Source organism: Mobula hypostoma, chromosome 19 (genome assembly GCF_963921235.1).
Source record: "Mobula hypostoma chromosome 19, sMobHyp1.1, whole genome shotgun sequence".
Lineage (NCBI taxonomy): Eukaryota > Metazoa > Chordata > Chondrichthyes > Myliobatiformes > Myliobatidae > Mobula > Mobula hypostoma.
Window position 1 is genome coordinate 51,432,185 of NC_086115.1, and position 22,663 is coordinate 51,454,847.

Sequence of the window (22,663 nt, forward strand, 5' to 3'; positions counted from 1 at the left end):
AAAAACTTACCTCTGACATCCCCCTTGTACCTACTTCCAAGCACCTTAAAACTATTAAAGCTATGCCCCCTCGTGTTAGCCATTTCAGCCCTGGGGAAAAGCCTCCGGCTATCCACATGATCAACGCCTCTCATCATCTTATGCAATTCTATAGGTGATTGTTACAATCTACTATGAACGTTTCAAATGCATAACTTTGAAATACTTTCCAAGTGAATAAACTTAATCTTAATAGGTACGATGGGTTGCTTTACTTCAATAAGATTTCAGGAAGTTCAAGTTTAATTAAAATTCAACCAAACATGAATACAGCCAAACAAAGCAGCATTACTCCTAGGCCAAGGTGCAAAACAGAGTACCAAAAGTCACGCACAGCACATATAAGACATCAGTAAAATATAGTCACACACAAAGAGGAAGGAGATAATGCAAAGGAGTTGTATGCTCTTAATATATACTGTATGTTAAGATGGGAAATAAATTTTAAAATCTCCCTGCTCCTGCTCTTCTGCTGCTGCACTAAACCACACCCTCCCCACCATGTTGACATGAAATGCCATGTGCAAACAGACAACTCCATTTTTAAAAGTTTCTTATCATATTATTGTAAACACAATGGCTTTGTGGACAATCAAAAGCAGCATGAGGTCAGCTGCATGCCTCTTCTTCGTTGGGCACTGTCACGAAGATTCATAGCTTGTGTTTTTACACAGCTAGGTTCTCTCAAAGCATTAGTGATTCTTCAGTTTGATCAATATCTGGAATTGCAGGGAACCAATAATCTTTTGTTGTACAGCCGTCCAAACCATTAACTAGATTCAATTCACTCTTCCTGCAGATACTGCTACAGTAGTTTGCTTAATTCAGTTTATGATTTCAACAACAGCACACTTCCTCCTTTCTTCACCTGTGCGTACAGTTTACAACACCTGAAATTTTACAAATAGCAAGTTTATCCTATTGTTACTTGAAGGTATCTCTGATTTGCTTTAAGTAGATTAGAGCTTTCATCTTCCCAATAGTAGAGGAATGTGCGATGGAGAATTAGTCATGGGATGGAATGAATCATTGGAGCATTGCAGAAGGCAAATATTTCTATTGAAGGAATCTGGTGAATATCTGATCAATGCAGGAACCACTCAAATTTATGAGATGTAAAAAAATTCTCATTTATGTGTCACAGTGTGCTCTCAGAGGACCGGGCTGGACACAGGAGTGCAGGATCAGTAGGCTCCCAGTCCCAGAAAGTGCAGACGAAACCCAAGACCAGGAGCAGAGAATGGCAGGCTCACAGCTCAACCCAGGAGTGGAAGAATGGCGGAATCCCCCAGGAGAGATGGACACAAGAGATTCAACTCAGGAATACCAACAGAGCCTCAGGGCAAGCAACTGAGCCACACTACGACGCAACTCATTCTCTCTGACACAATGACCCCAATAAGGCATTGAATGAGAGTCCTCTTGGAATAGTCATAGAATGTGGGAAACATGTGCCAGCCACAATTAATTTGACAAGATTGAAGCTAAAATACAAGGGCATAACAACTCTAGTTAAGATATTGATTAGTGAATGCAGGTGCTAGAAGCTCAACGCTCTATGGCAAGCCTTAGGGCCCATGACAATGTGAACAGATTTTCAATAAAATTAGTATATGAGACCTAATTTGGACTATTGTGGGCAATTTTGGTCACCTACTTGCAGGAAAGATGTAAATAAGGTTGAAAGAGTACAGAGAAAATTTACAGGGATGTTGCCGGGACTGGAGGACCTGAGTTATAAGGAAGGATTGAATAAGTTAAGACTTTATTCCTTAGAACATAGAAAATTGATGGGAAAATTGATAGAGGTATACAAAATTATGAGGTGTAGAGATAGGTTAAATGCAAGCAGGCTTTTTCACCTTTCACCCATAACCTCTGGGACTACAACTAGAGGTTATGGGTGAAATGTGAAAAGTTTAAGGGGAACAACAGGGGAAACTTCTTCGCTCAGAGGGTCGTAAGAATGTGGAACGAGCTGCCTGCACATGCTGGTGCATGCAAGCTCGATTTCAATGATAAAGCGACGTTTATATAGGTACACGGATGTAGAGGTATGGAGGGCTAAGGCCCCCATGCAGGTCAATGGGAGTGGGCAGTTTAAATGGTTTGACATGGATTAGATGGGCCCAAAGAATAAAACCTCCCAGATTACATGTAAAGCCCACACTGTTTGTTATGTTAACATTCATAGCAGGCTTCTCTATCTGGCATATCATTGAGATGCTAATCTCTTATTGGTTTAATGCTTCTGTTAAAATAACAGGGTGATATATAAAAATGATGAAGTTTTATTCAATAATATCAAAATGGTATTTTCTGGGTTTATAGTCCTGACAGTGGTACCAGTTGTGACAGTCCCCAGGAGGAAATTGCAGAAGGCTGTGAAGATTTATTACTAAGGGATGATTGGAAGTATTTTTTAACAGCATAATGAACTAAAATTCATCCTTCTTCTGAGAGGTCCTCTCACTAAATGTCAGTCACAAGGATTAATGGTTTGATAAAACAATCTATTTTAAGTCCGTTTCAACTGATCCCTTATTCACAACCGTATCGTATGCCTGATGAAAACTCAGATATCAATTCATCCTGCCAATCTAATTATTCAATTCCTACTAAGCAAGCTTATTGCAGAAGAAGGCACTGTTCTGAAAACAAAGAAGATATATTCATCAGGTGAATACTCTGCATATGTACTTACTAGCAATTTATTTTTTAATGTCAGAATGTAAAACAATAAAGACTGTTCTACAGAAGATTTAAAAGATGCTCTACATATCTGATAAGCCACTTTTAAAGCCATGTTGCGAGTACACTTGAGGTCATACACAACGCTGTTGACAAACATATGGTAATGGATAAATAGTCGACGTTTCAGGCCAAGACCCTTCTTCAGGACTGGAAAGGTGCCAGTATAAAAGATGGGTGGAAGGAGGATAGCAAGAAGGTTATAGGTGAAACCACGTGTGTGGAAAAAGGTAAAGGGCTGGAGAGGAAGTAACTTGATAAGATTGACCATAGGAGAAAGGTAAGGAGGAGAGGACACAGGGAGATGTAAGAAGGGAATAGAAGATCATTAATGTAGTAGCTTAATATAATAAAACATAGAATCACTTAACAATAACTTTACAAATGTTTTTATTCCTGATTCCAAATAAATGCAAAACTCTGTATTCATGCTGTTATTTTTGAGTCACCAGTAAAGGGGTCCCTCCAAGATGACCACAGCATTGCCATTGCGTTTGGAGGCTTGTGTGTCTCAATGACCCAGAGAGCTATATCGGTTGGAGTTAGGGCTTGATGATTTGGCTCTTGGTCAGGTCACTCATGCCAAACAATTCAAAGGTAGAGACCAGACTAACAGTGGTCCACCGGTCCTCCAGGTTCGGGGGTTCAGCTCAGGGCCAACAGCTTTGACTGGTTAAATAAAAACTGCTATGGAAACAGCAATGATTGAAAAGCTACAGAACCTAAGCTTCTACCTCCCTCTGCAACTAGATCCTCAGTTTCCTAACCAGAAGACCACAATCTGTGTGGATTAGAAATAACATCTTAGAAATAACATTTCCACCTCGCAGACAATTAACACAGCTGTTCTTAGCCCACTGCTCTACTGTGTCTACACCCATGACTGTGCGGTTAGGCATAGCTCAAACAGCATCTATCAACTTGCTGATGATACAACCATTGCTGGTAGAATTGCAGATGGTGACTAGAAGATGTACAGGAGTGAGATATACCAGGTAGTAGGAAGTTTGAGGATTGGGAAGCTTTTAAAAACCACAGAATGCAACTAAAACAGCAATGAGAGAAAAGATGAAATATGAAGGTAAGCTAGCCAATAATACAAAAGAGGATACCAAGAATTTTTTCAGGTATGTAAAGAACAAGAGAGATGAGAATAGATATCAGACTGCTAGAAAATATCACTATAAAGGTAGTTATATTAGACAGAGAAATGGCAGCCGAACTTAATGCTGTAAGTATTTTGCGTCAGTCTTCACTGTGGAAGACACAGCAGTATGCCAGAAATTCAAGTGTCGGGGGTACAAGTGAGGGTAGTTGCTATTACTAAGGTGAAGGCACTTGGGAAGCTGAAAGGTCTGAAGGTAGATTAAGTCACCTGGACCAAATGGAATACACCCCCAGGGTTCTGAAAGTAGCTGAAGAGATTGTGGAGGCATTAGTAATGATTTCTAAATGGACAATGAGGTCATGAAATTTTCTTCCTTTTTTTGCACTGCTTATTTAATTTTTATGCACAGGTACAATATAAATACTTACTGTCATTTATAGTTTTTATTATAGATTTCAAAGTATTGGTGCCACTGATCAACACATTTGACAACATATTGCTGGAGATAGTAAAGCTGATTCTGCTTCTTTCGAGAATCACTAGATTCCAGAATGTTCCAAAGGAATGGAAAATTACAAATATCACTAAGCTCTTTAAAGACAGAGGGAAGCAAAAGTTTCCTGAAGGGAAAACTTGCCTGACAAATCTGTTGGATTTTTTTAAGGAAATAACAGGCAGGATAGACAAAGGAGAGTCAGTGGATGTTGTTTGGTTGGATTTTTCAGAAGACCTTTCACTTGAGACTGCTGAACAAGATAAGAACTCATGGTATTACAGGAAAGATGCTAGCATAGGATAGAAGATTGGCTGACTGGCAAGAGGCAAAGCATGGGAATAAAAGGGGGCCATTTCTGCTTGGCTGCTGGAGACGAGTGGTGCCCACAAGGGTGGGTATTGGGACCCTCCACTTTTCACATTACAGGTCAATAATTTTGATGATGGAGTTATTGACTTTGTGGCCGGATTTGAGGGCAATATGAAGATAGGTGTTGAGGTAGGTATGTTGAGAAAGTGGAATCGTCAGGACTTAGACTGATCAGGAGAAAGAGGAAAGAAGTGGCAGATAGAATTTAGTGTAGGGTAGTGTATGGCCATGCACATTGGTAGAAAGAATAAAGGTGTAGACTGTTTTCTAAACAAGGAAAAAAAATTCAAAAATCAGAGGTGCAAAGGACTTGTGAGTCTGCGTGCAGAAATTCCTAAAGGTTAACTTGCCGGTTGAGTCAGTGGTGAAGAAGGAAAATGCAATGATAGCATTCATTTTGAAAGGACCTGAATATAAAAGCAATGATATATTGCTGTGTCTTCATAAGGCAGCGATCAGACTGCACTTGGAGTATTGTTTTGAACGACTTTATCTATGAAAATATGTGCTTACCTTGGAAAGAGTCCAGAAGAGGTTCATGAGGATGATTCCAGGAATGTAGGGTTAACATACGAGGAGCATTTGATGGTTCTGGGCCTGTACATGCCAGATTGTACATGCCAGAGTTTAGAAAAATGAGAGGGGATCTCAATGAAACTTATTGTATATGTGTGGAATTCTCCAGCACATTTTCAATCTGCGTTGCAGCCTGGAAAATGTCCTGACTATGTGGAAAACATCATATGCAGTCCCAGTACCCAAGAAGGGCCAAATGAAAGTCTTGAATGACTGCCGTCCCATAGTCCTGACCTCACACATAATGAAGACCCTAGAGAGGCTGATCCTGGCTCAATTCCATCCCCAGTAAGATCAGCCCTCAATCCCCTGCAGTTTGCCTACTAGGAACACATTGAAATTGATGATGCTGTCATCGACCAGCTTAACAGAGACTACTCCCATTTGGATAAGCAGGGCAGTACAGTGAGGATCATGTTTTTTTGATTTCACAACTGCCTTCAATACCATACAACCCTCAACGCTGGAAAAAAGCTCCGTCAATGCATGTTGGAATTTCTATCGTATCCTGGATAACGGACTACCTAACTGGCAGACCAAAGTATCTGTGGCTTCACAGCTGTGTGTCAAACATGGCAATAAGCAGCACTGAGGCCCCACAGGGGGCTGTATTGGCTCCCTTCCTGTTTAACCTGTATACCTTGGACTTTAGATACAACACTGAGTCATGTCATCTTCAGAAATTCTCCGATGTCTCAGCAATAGCTGCGTATATAAAGGGAGGATGGGAGGATGAATACAAGCCCCTGCTGGAGGACTTAATCAAATGGTGCAAGCTGAATCATCTGCAGGTCAACATTAGTAAGACAAAGGAGATGGTGATGGATTTTTAGGAAGACTGAGCCCGCATTGCTCCCTGTTACTATTGATGGTGAGGACATGGATGTGATGAGGAGCTACAAGTACCTGGGTGTGCACTTGAATGACAGACTTGAGTGGAGCACCAACACAGAGGCAGTGTACAAGAAGGGCCGTACTTCCTGAGGAGACTGAGGTCCTTTGGAGTATGCATGCCTCTCCTTCAAATGTTCTACCAGTCTGTTGTTGCCATTACAGTCTTCTATGCAATGGTGTGCTGGGGCAATGGTATCAACACAGGTGATGCCAACAGGCTCAATAAACTGATTAGAAAGGCTGACTCTTTTAACTGGACACACTGGAGGCTGTGGTAGAACAACGGACCCTACGGAAAATCCTGGCAATTCTGGACAATGTTTCTCACCCTCTGCGTGCCACCTTGGCTGAACAGAGTAGCAATTTTAGTGATAAACTAAGACAATTGCAGTGTTCCAAAGAGCGCTGTATGAGGTCATTCTTACCCTCAGCCATTAGGCTCTAAAATAAGTCAACCTATCACCGGGGAAGTGATGGCCCCCTCCTGTTAGACTGGTTATGGTAACATTTTTCTTATTCTTTCTTCTTTTCTTCTAATATTTATATCTGTCCACTTGTAATGCTACTGTGACATTAATTTCCTTTGGGATCAATAAGGTACCTATCTATCTTGAAAGGCCTAGATAGAGTGGATATGGGAGGATGTTTCCTATAGTGGAGGAGTCCAGGACCAGAGAGCACAGACTCAGTATAAAGGGACATCTCTTTAGAACATAGATGAGGAGGAATTTCTTTAACCAGAGTGTGGTGAATCTTTGGAATTCATTGCCACATGGAGGTCAAGTGGAGGTCAAGTCACTGGGTATATTTAAAGCGGAGATTGATAAATTCTTGATTAGTAAGAGTGTCTAAGGTTATGGAGAAAAGGCAGGAAAATGTGGTGAGAAGGATGATAGATCAGCTGTGATGGAATAGCAGAGCAGACTCAATGGGCCAAATGGCCTAACTCTGCTCCTGTGTCTAATGGTCTTATGAAAGGCAAAGGGAGCAGTTTTAGCTCTCTGTGTGAGGTGCAAATGTGGCAATGGTAAAATTAACAGCAATGAGGTGGATTTGGTCATTTCATAAGGTGGATCCTTCCACTAAATCAGGGCTTTCCAACCTGGGGTCTGTGAACCCTTTGGTTAATGGCAGGGATCCATGACAAAAAAAAGGTTGGGAACACCTGCACTAAATAATTCAGAAGCCTGGTCAATCCAGCAGGACAAGATTGTTATACTGCACTTAATAATATGCCACATCCAGTTAAAAGGACATAACTATGACTTAAACATATGCATGCAATTTAGTAGAATACTCCAAAAGATATATCAGCATTTGTATAAAGAGCTTTCTCCTCATCTTTGTCCTAAAAGAATGGCCTGCTAACCTGAGACTTAAAGCTGTGCACCCCCTCCTCACACTCAACCCTGTCTGAAAGACTTCTGTGTATAGAACATAGAATAGTACAGCACATTACAGGCCTTTCGGCCCACAATGTTGTGCCGACCCTCAAACCCTGCCTCCCATATAACCCCCCACCTTAAATTCCTCCATATACCTGTATAGTAATCTCTTAAACTTCACTAGTGTATCTGCCTCCACCACTGACTCAGGCAGTGCATTCCACGCACCAACCACTCTCTGAGTAAAAAACCTTCCTCTAATATCCTCCTTGAACTTCCCACCCCTTACCTTAAAGCCACGTCCTCTTGTGTTGAGCAGTGGTGCCCTGGGGAAGAGGCGCTGGCTATCCACTCTATCTATTCCTCTTATTATCTTGTACACCTCTATCATGTCTCCTCTCATCTTCCTTCTCTCCAAAGAGTAAAGCCCTAGCTCCCTTAATCTCTGATCATAATGCATACTCTCTAAACCAGGCAGCATCCTGATAAATCTCCTCTGTACCCTTTCCAATGCTTCCACATCCTTCCTATAGTGAGGTGACCAGAACTGGACACAGTACTCCAATTGTGGCCTAACCAAAGTTTTATAGAGCTGCATCATTACCTCGTGACTCTTAAACTCTATCCCTCGACTTATGAAAGCTAACACCCCAAAAGCTTTCTTAACTACCCTATCTACCTGAGAGGCAACTTTCAGGGATCTGTGGACATGTACCCCCAGATCCCTCTGCTCCTCCACACTACCAAGTATCCTGCCAATGATGGTCGCCTCTTATTATTCTATTTAGTGAGTGCAGTTTATGTTTAAATCTTCTTTCAGGCTTAATATCTCTTGCCATCCCAACTTAGTGTATTGGTGCTAAAACTCAACAAAGCCAATTATATTTTTCTTTACCTACAGAGAACAAAAGTGTGCTGAGTTTTCAAAATGAAGTGACATCAAAGCCAGAGCTTAATATCAAATGTCTTCCTTACTTATGTGCTTCAGCAAGAATTCCTTGGGGGAGATGAAATAATGCATCAGGATTAAAAACGGCTGTACAAAATTATAGACTCACCCAGCTCCACTATTCACTCCATCATCAAGAATGTCTTCAAAGACAATGCCTCAAAACCCTCTCTGTCTGGAACATGTCCTTTTGTTACTTTTGTTGGGAAAGAGCAACAGGAGCCCGATGACCCTCACAATTCCCTTTCACCACCAGGTTTCAGAATGGTTCATGAAATTTCTCTCCATCCATCTAGCATAACATCAAATTTTTTTGTGTCTTGTACTGTGCTTTCTTCACTGCTGTCTGCTGTTGGAGCATAAACTTGAAAGATGTTAATTTTGAAAGGTTTTGCATGTAGTTTCATAAGCAACATTAGATCTGATATTGTCCAATAGACCTCTATTGATTTTGCATGTTCTTCATCTGACATAATTCCAACACCTTTTTCATGTATTTCTCCTCCTGAGTAAATGATGGTATATCCCTCTGAGCTTGTTTTACCAGCTCCCTTCCACCTCATCTTGCACATTCCCAAGATGTTGATTTTTAATCTTTCCATTTCCTGTTTGATGTTGTCTAGTTTACCAGGTTGGTTAAGGGTTCTTACATTCCAGGTTGCTAGTCTGATCTTTGTTGACACAGTGAAACGCCAAGTCATCATGAAAATGCTTAAAGATATTAATATCGACGGAAAAGATCGAAGAATAATCAGGAATCTCTACTGGCAACAAAGTGCAGCCATACGGATAGACAACGAGATTGGTGAATATCAGTCAATAAAGTGAGGAGTCAGACAGGGTTGTGTTCTATCCAGACCTGTTCTCCCTGTACAGTGAAAACATCATGAGAACCAGACAAGACCTACCTGGAATAAGTAAGGGAGGATATAATATCAACAACCTCCGCTATGTGGATGATACAGTACTGATAGCAAACAGTGAAGTAAATTTACAGAAACTAGTATCTACCATCAACACAGAGAGCAAAAGACTTGGCCTAACTGTAAAGAAAAAGAAAACTGAAGTAATGGTAATATCAAAGAAACCTGATATCCCAAATTGTAGGATCGTATTGGGAAATGAAATCCTGAAACAAGTTCACAACTTCAAGTACCTTGGATCATGGGTAACATCTGATGGCAAATGCGAAACAGACATAAATGCAAGAATAGCAATGGCAAGAACAGCATTTACAGAAATGAGAAACATCCTAACGAACAAGAAAATAGCAATTGACATCCGCCTTAGAACTCTCAGCTGCTACATTCTTCCTATATTGATGTACGGCTGCGAGTCACGGACCATCACAAATGCAATGGAAAAAAGAATCAATGCAGCAGAGATGTGGTTCCTCAGAAGAATGCTATGCATATCATATACAGCCAGGATAACCAACGAAGTTCTACAGAGAATGAAAACAAAATGTACATTACTTAAAAAAATCAGAAAACAGCAATCAAAATTCTTTGGACACATCATGCTAAGAGAGACATTAGAACATTTAGTTACAGCTGGAAAGCTGGAGGGAAAAGGAAGTAGAGGCAGACAGAGGATGAAAATGATAGACGGACTAACATTATGGTTAGAAACAGGGGAGGCAACAACTACAATTTGGAGGGTCAGGACTGTGATGGATGGAGAGACATGATCGCCCAGGCTGAACGGCAAGGCACCTGAATGATGTACTGTGCTGCTGCCATAAAACACTAAACTTCATGGCATTTGTGATAATGGACCCGGTTCACATTCTGGATCACTGTCTCTGCCATTCCCACCGCAGCCCACTACTGGTCATTCAGCTAGCTCACTGTGTGAGAAACCAATGGTCTCCTGTCCTTGCAGAACTGTTGACAAGTGTTAAGATGTCTGTTTTGACAGCCACAGCTTACTGAGAGTAAAGTTCAGAACTTGGTGAACGGAAGCTCATTGCCGGGAGTATATAGGACTGATGTATTAAAATTAATACATTATAGTTAGTACTGCTTTGAGACAAATGGCATGCAGGTATTAAAAGGAAAAACGTTGACAGAAAGTAAAGGAGAATCATCAAATTCTACTGAGGAGTTGTTGTGCAAGGCACTAGCAATTTTAAGAGCTGAATAACTTAGTTATTTGTCTACGACCTTTTTTTATGCCATGGACCAATACCATTAAGACTGGTGAAGGGAAGGTAGTTTTGAGGAAACAGGTAGGCTGCAGAAGGACTAAGATTAGGAGAAAGGCAAGAAAGTGGCAAATGAACTACAATGTTAAAAATGCATGGTCATGCACTTTGGTAGTAGAAATAAATGTGCAGACTATTTTCTAACTGGCGAGAAAGTCCAAAAATCTGAGATGCACACAGACTTGGGTGTCTTCGTACAGAACACCCTAAAGGTTAACTGGCAGGTCGAGTCGGTGGTGAGGAAAGCAAATGCAATGTTAGCTTTCATTTCAAGAGGTCTAGAATATAAAAGCAGGGATGTGATGCTGAGGCTTTATAAGGTGAGGCCTTACCAGTGCCTTGAACATTGTGAACAGTTTTGGGCTCCTCATCTAAGAAAAGATGTGCTGGCATTGGAGAGGGTTCAGAGGAGGTTCACAAGGATGATTCCAGGAATGTAAGGGTTATCATACGAGGAACGTTTGGAAGGATGAGTAGGGGGGAATCTCATTGAAACTTTTTGAATGTTGAAAGTCCTAGACAGAGTCTGTGGAAAAGATATTTCCCATGGTGAGTGAGTCTAGGACAAGAGAGCACAGCCTCAGGCTAGAGGAGCATCCTTTTAAAACACATGTAGAGAAATTTCCTTAGCCAGAGGGTAGTGAATTTATGGAATTTGTTACCACAGGCAGCAATGGAGGCCAGGTCATTGGGTGTATTTAAGACAGAGCTTGATAGGTTCTTATTTGGATATAGCATCAAAGGTTATAGGGAGAAGGTTGGGTGTGGGGCTAAGGAGGGGAAGAAAGGATCAGTCATGATTGAATAGCAGAGCAGACTTGATGCACCAAATGGCCTAATTCTGCTCCTATGTCTTATTAAGCAAGGGGACCATGACTCCAGACTGGGAACCCCTGGTCTAGCAGCTAATCTCTGATCTGCTCTCTTATCTGGCGGAAACCAGGCTTCTCTTAGACTGTCCTCTGGCACACTGGTGTTTACTGCTGTACAGTGATTGAGGGTTTAAACAGGGCTGGACAGCGAGGGAATACAACTTGGTGCAGAAAAGGCCGAATAGGCCAAAATGAGAATGCCTAAAATAGATGAGAGTATAATTAGATTAAATTGTGCAAATCAAGGATTTATTGGAATTGACACCCTTACTGGCCCTTTTACTTGTTATAAAAAGAGGAAAGTGGGGATGAGAGACTCGAGCAGCTAAAGGAACTGGGGAAAACAATTCTACCGGCCTACACGTCATAACAAATTGAATGAGTTTGGACATTCTCCATCTGCAAATGGAAGAAGGATTCCTGGAGAGAGGAGCAAAAGCAACGGAGAAAGTGAAATATCTGGTTGTGCCCTTTGTTTCCCCAATTAGCTATTTTCAAATGGTTTTCAAATTTTGTAGCCAAGAATACTTTGTGACAGATTTATTTTAAAAGGCACCTGCAGTCTTATCCATAATTACAATCATATGATGGGTTAAAATGCTGGCGGATACATTGTTTGGATTTAGTGATCCTGCTGGCTGATCGGAAAGGTGAGATATCACAGTTATAAATAGTCCCCTTGCATGTTAGTGCAAAAATAGTGCAACACTAACTTAATTAACACTCCAAGATATTATTGCAAATAAAAATCTTAGCTCATAGGCAGAGCTGAAAACTGTATACTATAAATGGATAACCTTTTAAAATAATATGTATTTTTGGTAATTTGATGATCAGTTTCTGTACAGCACTCCATCATATTCAGCAGATCAGATGATTAAGAAAATTTCTAATTGTTGTCAAAGCTAAACAACCTAGGGTGGCGGGGTAGAGCTACGTCTCTACCAAAGGAGGTGTAAGGCGTTCCTTCTGACATTTTGGCTTTGCAGTTTGACCCAAACAGTTGTTGTTTCATTTCCTGAAAGGTGGCTAGAAATAAATTGTTTCTGATGTTTTCAGTTGAGATGCTCCCACATACTTGGGGTGGCGGGGTGGAGATATGTCTCTACCAGAGGAGGTGTAAGGCTCTGCTTCCCTCCACTAGCCTGCAGGCCACCCTTGGGCAAGGTGTAGCATCTGCTTAGCCCCTCAATCAGGGTCATGTGAAGCCACAGGATCAGGTAGTGAATGGTTGTAAGAGCAGCTGGTGCATATTATAAGCCCTGGTTACACAACCATTGATGCCAGGCAGACAATGTCTGAAATGTATTGATAATGACTGGGATCACCTGTCTTGTAATGACACTGCCCAGATGAAGGCAGTGGCAAACCACTTCTGTAGAAAAATTCCACAAGAACAATCAATATCATGGAAAGACCACATGACACATGACGAATGAACGAAAATGACATAATAAACTCCTTTGGATGAGAAGCAATACTTCCAAAATGTGAATTTTAGTTGTTCAGTTTCGAATAGTACTTCAGCATCACAAAATGGAGCGAGTTCTGTAAACTCCTTTCCAACTGGGAAAAATTATTCATATGTTGCTAGGGAACAATATTCATTTGTTTTAACTTGTTACTTACTGAAGATAGAGTGAAAATTGGCATTCATTTTTCTGTATAATTAAATGCAAAAGACTTGAAACTGGCAAAATAATTTTTAATGTTATTTGGCTTATAGTTCCTTATCAGTACAACTTACTGAATATGCATTCTTTTGTAATTGAAATATTTGCATACTCTATTAAAACAAGAGCCTCTAGAAATAAAGCATGTTACATTGCAAAAAGTACAAAACAAATAATTTGTGATTGTAAATAAAATACATTTGTATTAATGTCCCAAAAAGAATTAGTGAAAGGTCTTCCTCCATAATGTTTATTAAGTTTGTTTTAAAATAATTCTAATGGAATGTGCATATAATTTAGCATGGTCCCAGTACAAAGAATCAGTTGTGATACAATTATTTAAATACTAACTGTCTACAGATGTATTCTTTCTGAATTACTTTGCCCCAAACATAGTACTGGATAGTAGCCAGCAGCATATTTCAACCCGCTGTGCTTGTTAAGGAACAGCACAATCTGTTGTGATGGATGTGACTTTCCAGCACTCGCGTGTGGGTGGCACTAGTAATAGTTTACTGTTAAAAAATACATCATGTAGGATAACGTCACAATTCCAAGCTACTAGTTGGCAGGTGTGTGTCATGAGATAAGACTCAAATCAGTTCTGGTCAACAATTCACTGAAAACATTTCCAGTCTTTTTGATTCATAGTTTATTCTATAGCATTATCCTAGTCATGTTTCAAGAGCTTAGATGAAAGATCAAGCATTTTCTTAACTGCTAATTATATGCCTAATGTTTAAAATAAATCTCTTACACATTAAGTCTTTAAATGACTGTTGCTTTTTCATGGTTATGCATTCCTGTCATCGAGATACCTCAGATGCCTTCAAGAATGAATCCTTGGCCCAAAAGACTGAATTTACTGGTAAATTCAGGTCACTTGGAGACCTTAACAGTTGAAATTGAAATGTATGCCAAAGTGTTAAACTTCTGACCCAATGAAATTGGCACACGATTTCTTGGGTGGGGCCATAGTTGTGGTCTTAAGTGCTCGGGGAGGTGGGGGGGGGGGGAAGAGGGAGAGGCCAGTTTCTTCAAACTGATCTATTGCTCAGACAGATATAATAGAAAGAAACTAAATAATGCCAACATTTTTTCTTATTTTGGCACCCAGAGACTGCTACAGTTACATTTGAAAGAGCATGGGAGCAAGCCAATAGTTCTTGGAAACACAAAAACTCATTTTGTAGACAGCCATTTTGACATTTGTACGCACAGGAATGTTAAAGTGAAAAGGGTTGCTTGCTATTCCAGGATATTTTTGATGATTGTCTTCTTTATTTTATTGTGTCTTTTTGTGCCACAGCAGATCCAGAGTAACAATTATTTCATGCTCTTTTACATTTGTGTACTGTAAATGGCATTGAATGATTTTGAATTAGCCATCACTGCTAAAAAAACTGACCTGGGCAGAAAGAACATTGTGAGGTATCAGCAGGTTCAATTCCAAAACCCTTTCTTAAAATCAATATAACTGTACATTAACTTAAATCAGGACAATAATAAGCAATTATATTGAATGAGAAAGTTGTGTGCTTGCAGTAGTAGTACGTAGTGTGATCACTCGAGTTGAGCGTGATATTCCAAGAGGTTTCACAAGAAGTAGACCAGGCCTAAAGTAAAACTTGAGGACCTGCCTGATACTGTCACCCAACAGCACCTTTAGGCCTCATTTCGAGAAAATATCCAGTACCATAGTCCAGAATAAGGACAAGATCTCTGATGTCCTGGAGCTAATTATGGGATGGAGAAACAGCCCCCAAAACCTAATTGAATCAAATTTTCCACCATAAGCTGATAGGATGGAATATTTTATATTCTTATTCATCCTTATCTTCAAGTCATATTGGCAATGTTTTACTTAGGGGAGTGTTTTATCTTCCATACTTGTGTAACCCTCAGGTTAAGTCTAGGGAAGACAATCTCTGGCCCTGCCAAACAGGTGAGATTGGGATGTGAGTCCACCCCGAAACCCCCGTTTGTGTGGATGCGGCTTGATTTGTTCCCGGTACGAATCAGTACCACGAAATAACAGACAGAACACCGCATACAATTAAACAATTTAGCTTTATAATTCTTAAATTGACTACAGGGTTAGTGAAGAAAAAGCAAAAAACGAAAAGGGCCCATTTTAATGTGCACAAGTGGGAACTCATGGTTTCCTCTCCGTTGATCCTCCTTCGACCTCCCGGCCTTTGTCAGATCATGGCTCCACTCCGGTGTCTTCTCTCTTCATCTCCCTCCGAACAAAAGACCCAGACCACGCTGGTGTTAGGCACACGGCACGGACACACCCTCCCATCATTGGATGGCTCACATTCAAAAGTACCCATTATCTCTAACCATAACCTAAACACTGCTTCTACAGAAAGACCATTACATTAGCAGTGAAACCTTTCCCAGGGTGTTACACTTGTGTCAACCATAAGGGAATCTTATCCCTAATGCAGAAAAGTAACACCCTGAATTGACTGGCATTGAATTCCATTCCTAAATTGATATTATTATTAAAAATAACCATTCACATCTTCATGTCTTTATCAGTAATTTGGCACACTTAGAGGCATTTGCAAACACCATTAAATTTAGGAGAATAGTTGAAACATCATGAAAAATATTATAGCTCATTCTTGAGCAGCAAGGCAAGTGAAATGATTGGTTAACAGGAAGGAAGAAGCAATATTCAAGGTAAAGAGATAAATGTTCATGCCCTGCTGATTTACTGAGCTTTCTGGGGGAAGGCTGCTCCCATTGTCACTTCTTGGCTCAGCAGATTTAACTGCAAGCTACAGAGTCTGTGAAAGAGGTAAGATGAGAACAGTTATATGATATCCTACCACTTATTGTGATGGAGAAGTGAATGCAGTTGGAAGTACTGTAGAGATCTAGTATTTTAATGCATGTTGAAAGAACCTCAAGACTGATGGAAGTGGGGTTGACACTAAAACTCCCAGGGCACAGGTATCACCAGCAAGGACAATGGGGTCCCTGCGTCCCAAGAATAAGACTGATTAAACCTTCACTGCCCTCGCTACAATACATGGCAAGTACATACTGACTTTGGTAAGGAGACCAGAACTACACACAATTCTCCAGGTGTAAGGCCCTGTATAATAGTCAGACATCTTTTTTCCTGAACTCAATCTCTCAGTGAAGACCGATACAGCTTTTCTTTATTAACTGCTTATACAACTGCATGTTTGCTTTCAAAAAAGTGTACAACAACCACCAGATCTTTCTTTTAGATTAACGATCCTAATCTATAACTATTTGTCACAGCTGACTAGGTAACAACTTCTGTCCCAACTTCCCTCACACTGAATAGTGGTGAACCCGAACGCAGAGCAAAATCACACAAAATCAGAGGAAATCTTCTACAGAGGTCTGTGTTGGGACTGATTCGCTCACATTGTATGTCAATGTTTTGGATGATAGAATTGATAGCTTTGTTGCAAAGTTTGCAGATGATACGAAGACAGGTGGAGAGGCAGGTTGTTTTGAGGAAGTAAGGAGGCTACAGATTAGGAGAATGGGCAAAGAAATGGCAGAGGGAATACAATTGGGAAGTGTATGGTCATGCACTTTGGTAGAAGAAATGAAAGGGTTTACAGTTTTCTAATTTGAGAGAAAATCCAAAAATCTGAGGCTCAAAGGGATTCGGGAATCCTCTTGCAGGATTCCCTAAAGGTTAAATTGCAGGTTGAGTCCGTGGTGAGAAGTCTAATGCGATGTTAGATTCATTTCAAGAGGACTAGAATCTAAAACCAAGGATGTAATGTTCAAATTGTATAAAGCACTGGTGAGGACTCACAGAGTATTGTGAGTAGGTTTGGGCCCCTCACCTTAGAAAGAAATTGCTGAAATTGGAGAGGGTTGAAAGGAGGTTCACAAAAATTATTCCAGGATAAAATGGTGTGTCAGATGAATAGTGTTTATTGGCCCTGGCCCTGTATTCACTAGAATTTAGAAGAGTGAGGGGTGACCCAATCGAAACCTATCAAATCGGGAAAGGCCTTGATGGAGTGGATGTGATATGAATATTTCTTATGGTGGGAGAATCTAAGACCATAAGACACACTCAGAATAGAGGGGCATCCTTCTAGAATGGAGATGAGAAGGAATTTCTTAAGCCAGAGAGTGGTGAATCTGTGGAATTCTTTGCCACAGGAAGCTGTGGAGGTCACGTCTTTATGTATATTTAAGGCAGAGTTTGATAGATTCTTGATTGGTCAGGGCATTAAGGGATATGAGGGAAGGCAGGAGATCGGGGCTGAGGGGAAAAATGGATCAGCCATGATGAAATGGCAGAGCAGGCCTGGGGCAAATGGCCTAATTCTGCCTCTAAATCTTATGGTCTGACACAGCAGGCAAGGTGCAGACAGAGAGTCCAAAGAACTCACAGGCAAAGTCAAAATCCAAAAAAAAAAGCATTAACTAGATTTTGAGAAACTTGAGATTCCTGCAAACAAAGGCCAGACTTCACTTACAAGAGATGATTCCAAGACTGAGCAAACAAACAAGGCACAAATGGTCATAGTCATACTTTATTGATCCCCAGGGAAATTGGTTTTCATTACAGTTGCACCATAAATAGTAATAAAACCATAAATAATTAAATAGTAATATGTAAATTATGCCAGGAAATAAGTCCAGGACCAGCATATTGGCTCAGGGTGTCTGACCCTCCAAGGGAGGAGTTGTAAAGTTTGATGGCCACAGGCAGGAATGACTTCCTATGACGCTCTGTGTTGCATCTCGGTGAAATGAGTCTCTGGCTGAATGTACTCCTGTGCCCAACCAGTACATTATGTAGTGAATGGGAGACATTGTCCAAGATGGCATGCAACTTGGACAGCATCCTCTTTTCAGACACCACTGTGAGAGAGTCCAGTTCCATCCCCACAACATCACTGGCCTTACGAATGAGTTTGTTGATTCTTTTGGTGCCATCTACCCTCAGCCTGCTGCCCTAGCACACAACAGCAAACATGATCGCACTGGCCACCACAGACTCATAGAACATCCTCAGCATCATCCGACAGATGTTAAAGGACCTCAGCCTCCTCAGGAAATAGAAATGGCTCTGACCCTTTTTGTAGACAGCCTCAGTGTTCTTTGACCAGTCCAGTTTATTGTCAATTCGTATCCCCAGGTATTTGTAATTCTCCACCGTGTCCACACTGACCCCCTGGATGGAAACAGGGGTCACCAGTGCCTTAGCTCTCCTCAGGTCTACCACCAGCTCCTTGGTCTTTTTCACATTAAGCTGCAGATAATTCTGCTCACACCATGTGACATAGTTTCCTACCGTAACCCTGTACCCAGCCTCGTCTCCCTTGCTGATGCATCCAACTATGGCAGAGTCATCAGAAAACTTCTGAAGATGACAAGACTCTGTGCTGTAGTTGAAGTCCGAGGTGTAAATGGTGAAGAGAAAGGGAGACAAGACAGTCCCCTGTGGAGCCCCAGTGCTGCTGATCACTCTGTCAGACACACAGTGTTGCAAGCACACGTACTGTGGTCTGCCAGTCAGGTAATCAAGAATCCATGACACCAGGAAAGAATCCACCTGCATCGCTGTCAGCTTCTCCCCCAGCAGAGCAGGGCGGATGGTGTTGAATGCACTGGAGAAGTCAAAAAACATGACCTCCACGGTGCTCGCTGGCTTGTCCAGGTGGGCGTAGACACGGTTCAGCAGGTAGACGATGGCATCCTCTACTCCTAGTCGGGGCTGGTAGGCGAACTGGAGGGGATCTAAGTGTGGCCTAACCATAGGCTGGAGCAGCTCCAGAACAAGTCTCTCCAGGATCTTCATGATGTGGGAGGTCAATGCCACCGGTCTGTAGTCATTGAGGCCGCTAGGGCACGGAGTCTTCAGCACAGGGACGAGGCAGGACATCTTCCACAGCACAGGAACCCTCCGGAGCCTCAGGCTCAGGTTAAAGACAAGTGATAATAATGAGCTAATAATTAGCCTAATAGATAGGTGAGCAGGAAGGGGTTGTCCTTGTCATCTCTGCTTCCCTCTGGTACCAGTTCAAAGTGTGGTACTATTTAAATAAACCTCTATTTTGGATCAACATGAACAACTTCACATTTATCCATGTTATACTGCATCTGCCACATATTCTTCCACTCATAATCACAACTAATATTCTGCCATTGGCAGACTTAGCAATATTGCAAATAGTGGTGCATTTAATTATGACACGTTGCTACCATCCATAAGCAAATAACCTGGAACCAGATACATAACCCAAGCCAGAAGGACACTCTGGGGAAACTGAAAGCTGAATCTCTAGTAATTAGGAATAAATGCTTTATTAATTTGCTAATTCAGTATTATCTGAGACAGTCAGTGATGTAGTGCTATATGGTAGACAATTGTTAAGATGTCCAATTGGATACTGAGTTAGTGATACCCGCCTCCGGTAGCATCACAGAGCACTTTCAACACTTAAGGTTCTCTGTCCAGTGCTTTGGTTTGCAAAAAAAATAGCCAGCATTTGGAGTCCAGTGCATTTTCTCTGTGATGATACAAGTTCTTTGTGGGTGCTCTGATTTTCTCCCACATCTCAATGACATTCTACTTAGGTTAATTGGTCACTATAAGTTAACCCTTAGTGTAGGTTAGTGGCAAAAAGAAACAAAGGGGAGTTGAGGAAGAATAAGTAATATATATAGTAATAAACAGGCCTGAGCCTGCTTAGCTTCCGAGATCAGACGAGATCGGGAATTTTCAGGCTAGTATGGCCGTAGAACAAGTTGTAGGGCACAGGGAAATAAGGGAATGGGAATAATGGGATGGTTCCACTAGGAGCTGGCATAACCCAGTGGGTGATCCCCATTCCTGTTCTGACATGTCAATCCATGGTGAGGTCACCCTCAGGACCTTATATTCCGTCTAGTTAGCCCACAGCCTGGGGGATGAATATCGATTTTTCCTTCTGGTAAGGAGAAAATTTCCCTCCCCCTCCCCTTCCTCTATTCTCCACTCAGGCAAGTGAGAAGAGTTAAAAGGCCAATCACTTCCTGCCTGGATGCCCCCCTCCTTCCCGTTCTCCTATGGTCCACTTTCCTCTCCTATCAGATTCCTTCTTTTCCAGCCTTTTACCTTTCCCACCAACCTGGCTTCACCTCCCTAGCTAGCCTTCTTCACCTCCTCGCAGCTTTTTATTCCGGTGTCTTCCTCCTTCCTTTCCAGTCCTGAAGAAGGGTCTCAGCTGAAACATCAATTGTTTATCCATTTCCTTGTAAATTTATTCTGCATTCTTTCAAACTTGCTGACATTTTTCCCGGTAAGTAGGTGACCAAAACTGCACACGATAGCTTCACCAATGTCATGTACATCTTCAACATAACATCCCAACTCTTGCACTCAATACTTTGATTTATGAAGACCAATGTGGCAAAAGCTTTCTTTACGACCCTATCTACCTGTGATGCCACTTTCAAGGAATTGTGGATCTGTATTCGCAGATCTCTCTGTTCTACTGCAATGTTTTCCCCATTTAAATGTCTGACAAAATGCCTTTTCAACACAGTGATCCTATTGATTCCTTACCTGTGGCACTCTCGATAAAAATCTCTCCCATCATAACTAGTAATCTATTCATAAAGTCATTATAAACACAGAAAGGATTAAAGTTATTGAGTGAAGAATTTTTTCAGATTTAGTAGTAAATTTATCACAACAAGCAGATGTTTTCCGAAGACTTTGATACACGAAATGAAAATGCCCCAAGCTTTCCATCTTATCTGAAGAGATCCCACACATCACTGCAGAAAAAATGGTTAACGTTTCACAAGGATCAACATCAAAGTCTCTCAGGGCAGAAGTGTTGTTAATATTGACTAAAACAGCAACAGCACATGCACCAAAATTTTCGATACACAAACACAGCATGGTGGTGCAGTGGTTAGCACAATGCTTTACAGGACCATCGACCTGGGTTCAATTCCCACCATTGCCTGTAAAGAGCTTGTATGTTTCTTCCCGTGACCACGAGTTTCTTTTTGGTGCTCCAGTTCCCTTCTACAGTCCAACGACCAACTGGTTGGTAGGTTAATTGGTCATTGTAAATTGCCCCCTGATTAGGTCGGGTTAAATTGGAGGTTGCTGGGCAACGTGGGTCAAAGGGCCGGAAGGGCCTACTCCGCACTGTACTGTATCTCAATAAAATAAAATTTAAAAAGTCGGAGGGGCAAGGTAAAGTCAGCAGGTCTCAGGGACATGTTTTTTTATAAGTCAGATTATGAGTGAAATGCTGTAGATTTCACGAGTTTCAGCTTTCAGAAGCCAGTCACATGCTACTATGTGAGAAAGGTTTTCTATGTGTCATGAGTGGGTGGATGTGACCGCGGCAACCCATTTTTGACTGTTCGCTTATCTCTGAATTTCACTCCTGTAATTGCCTCATTTCTCAAACAGGTAACCAGGCCGAGTGATGATGATGCAAACAGTTTTGTATTGGGGCCATTTTTATCCAGATAGACCAAAATAAGTATTTACAAGCACCACCAGTTGATAGAAGAAGACTATGAACTGAGATGAGATGGCAACTCACAAAGTGAGCAAATGGTATATGAGCCAATCAATGCGGATGACCCTTGTCCAACCATTGAAGGACGGTTACAAACGACTGCCTGCTGGCCCTTTCATTCACAGGATACTCCTTTATCCAGGAGCTAAGAGGAGTAACACAGCAAAGCAAGGAAGATCTAGAGTGAAAGCAGCTGGACCTAAATTGGGTAAATTGATAAGTTTCAGTCAGGAAATAGAAATTGTCCCAGTGGATTCAAGGGAATAGTCCTGACGAAGGGTCTCGGCCCGAAACGTCGACTGTACCTCTTCCTAGAGATGCTGCCTGGCCTGCTGCGTTCACCAGCAACATTGATGTGTGTTGCTTGAATTTCCAGCATCTGCAGAATCCTTCGTGTCAAGGGAATAGTTGTTTTAATTGACAGCAAGTTATATATTCAGACAGCAAGAAGAGCTTTTTGCATATATTGAGCCTGGGTACCTCAGATTATCCACAGCAGTTCGTGTGGGATGACAATCACACCCTATTCATACAACTTGTTCTCTCCATAGTTGCTGCCTGACCTGATGCATATTTTAGCATACTCTGTTGTCATTCCTTCTAATTTTGTCATCTTCTTGTGTTTAATTGAATCAGTGCCATTTTCCTCAGGTATTCTTTATACTAGTCTGATTCTACATTCCTACTCCCCTTGGGAAGAGGCTTCACGTGATCTTTCTATTCAATGTATTAACAACCATCTTACGTTTATGATACCATATTTTTATGAACTATTTATATTTTATCTTTTATCATTTAG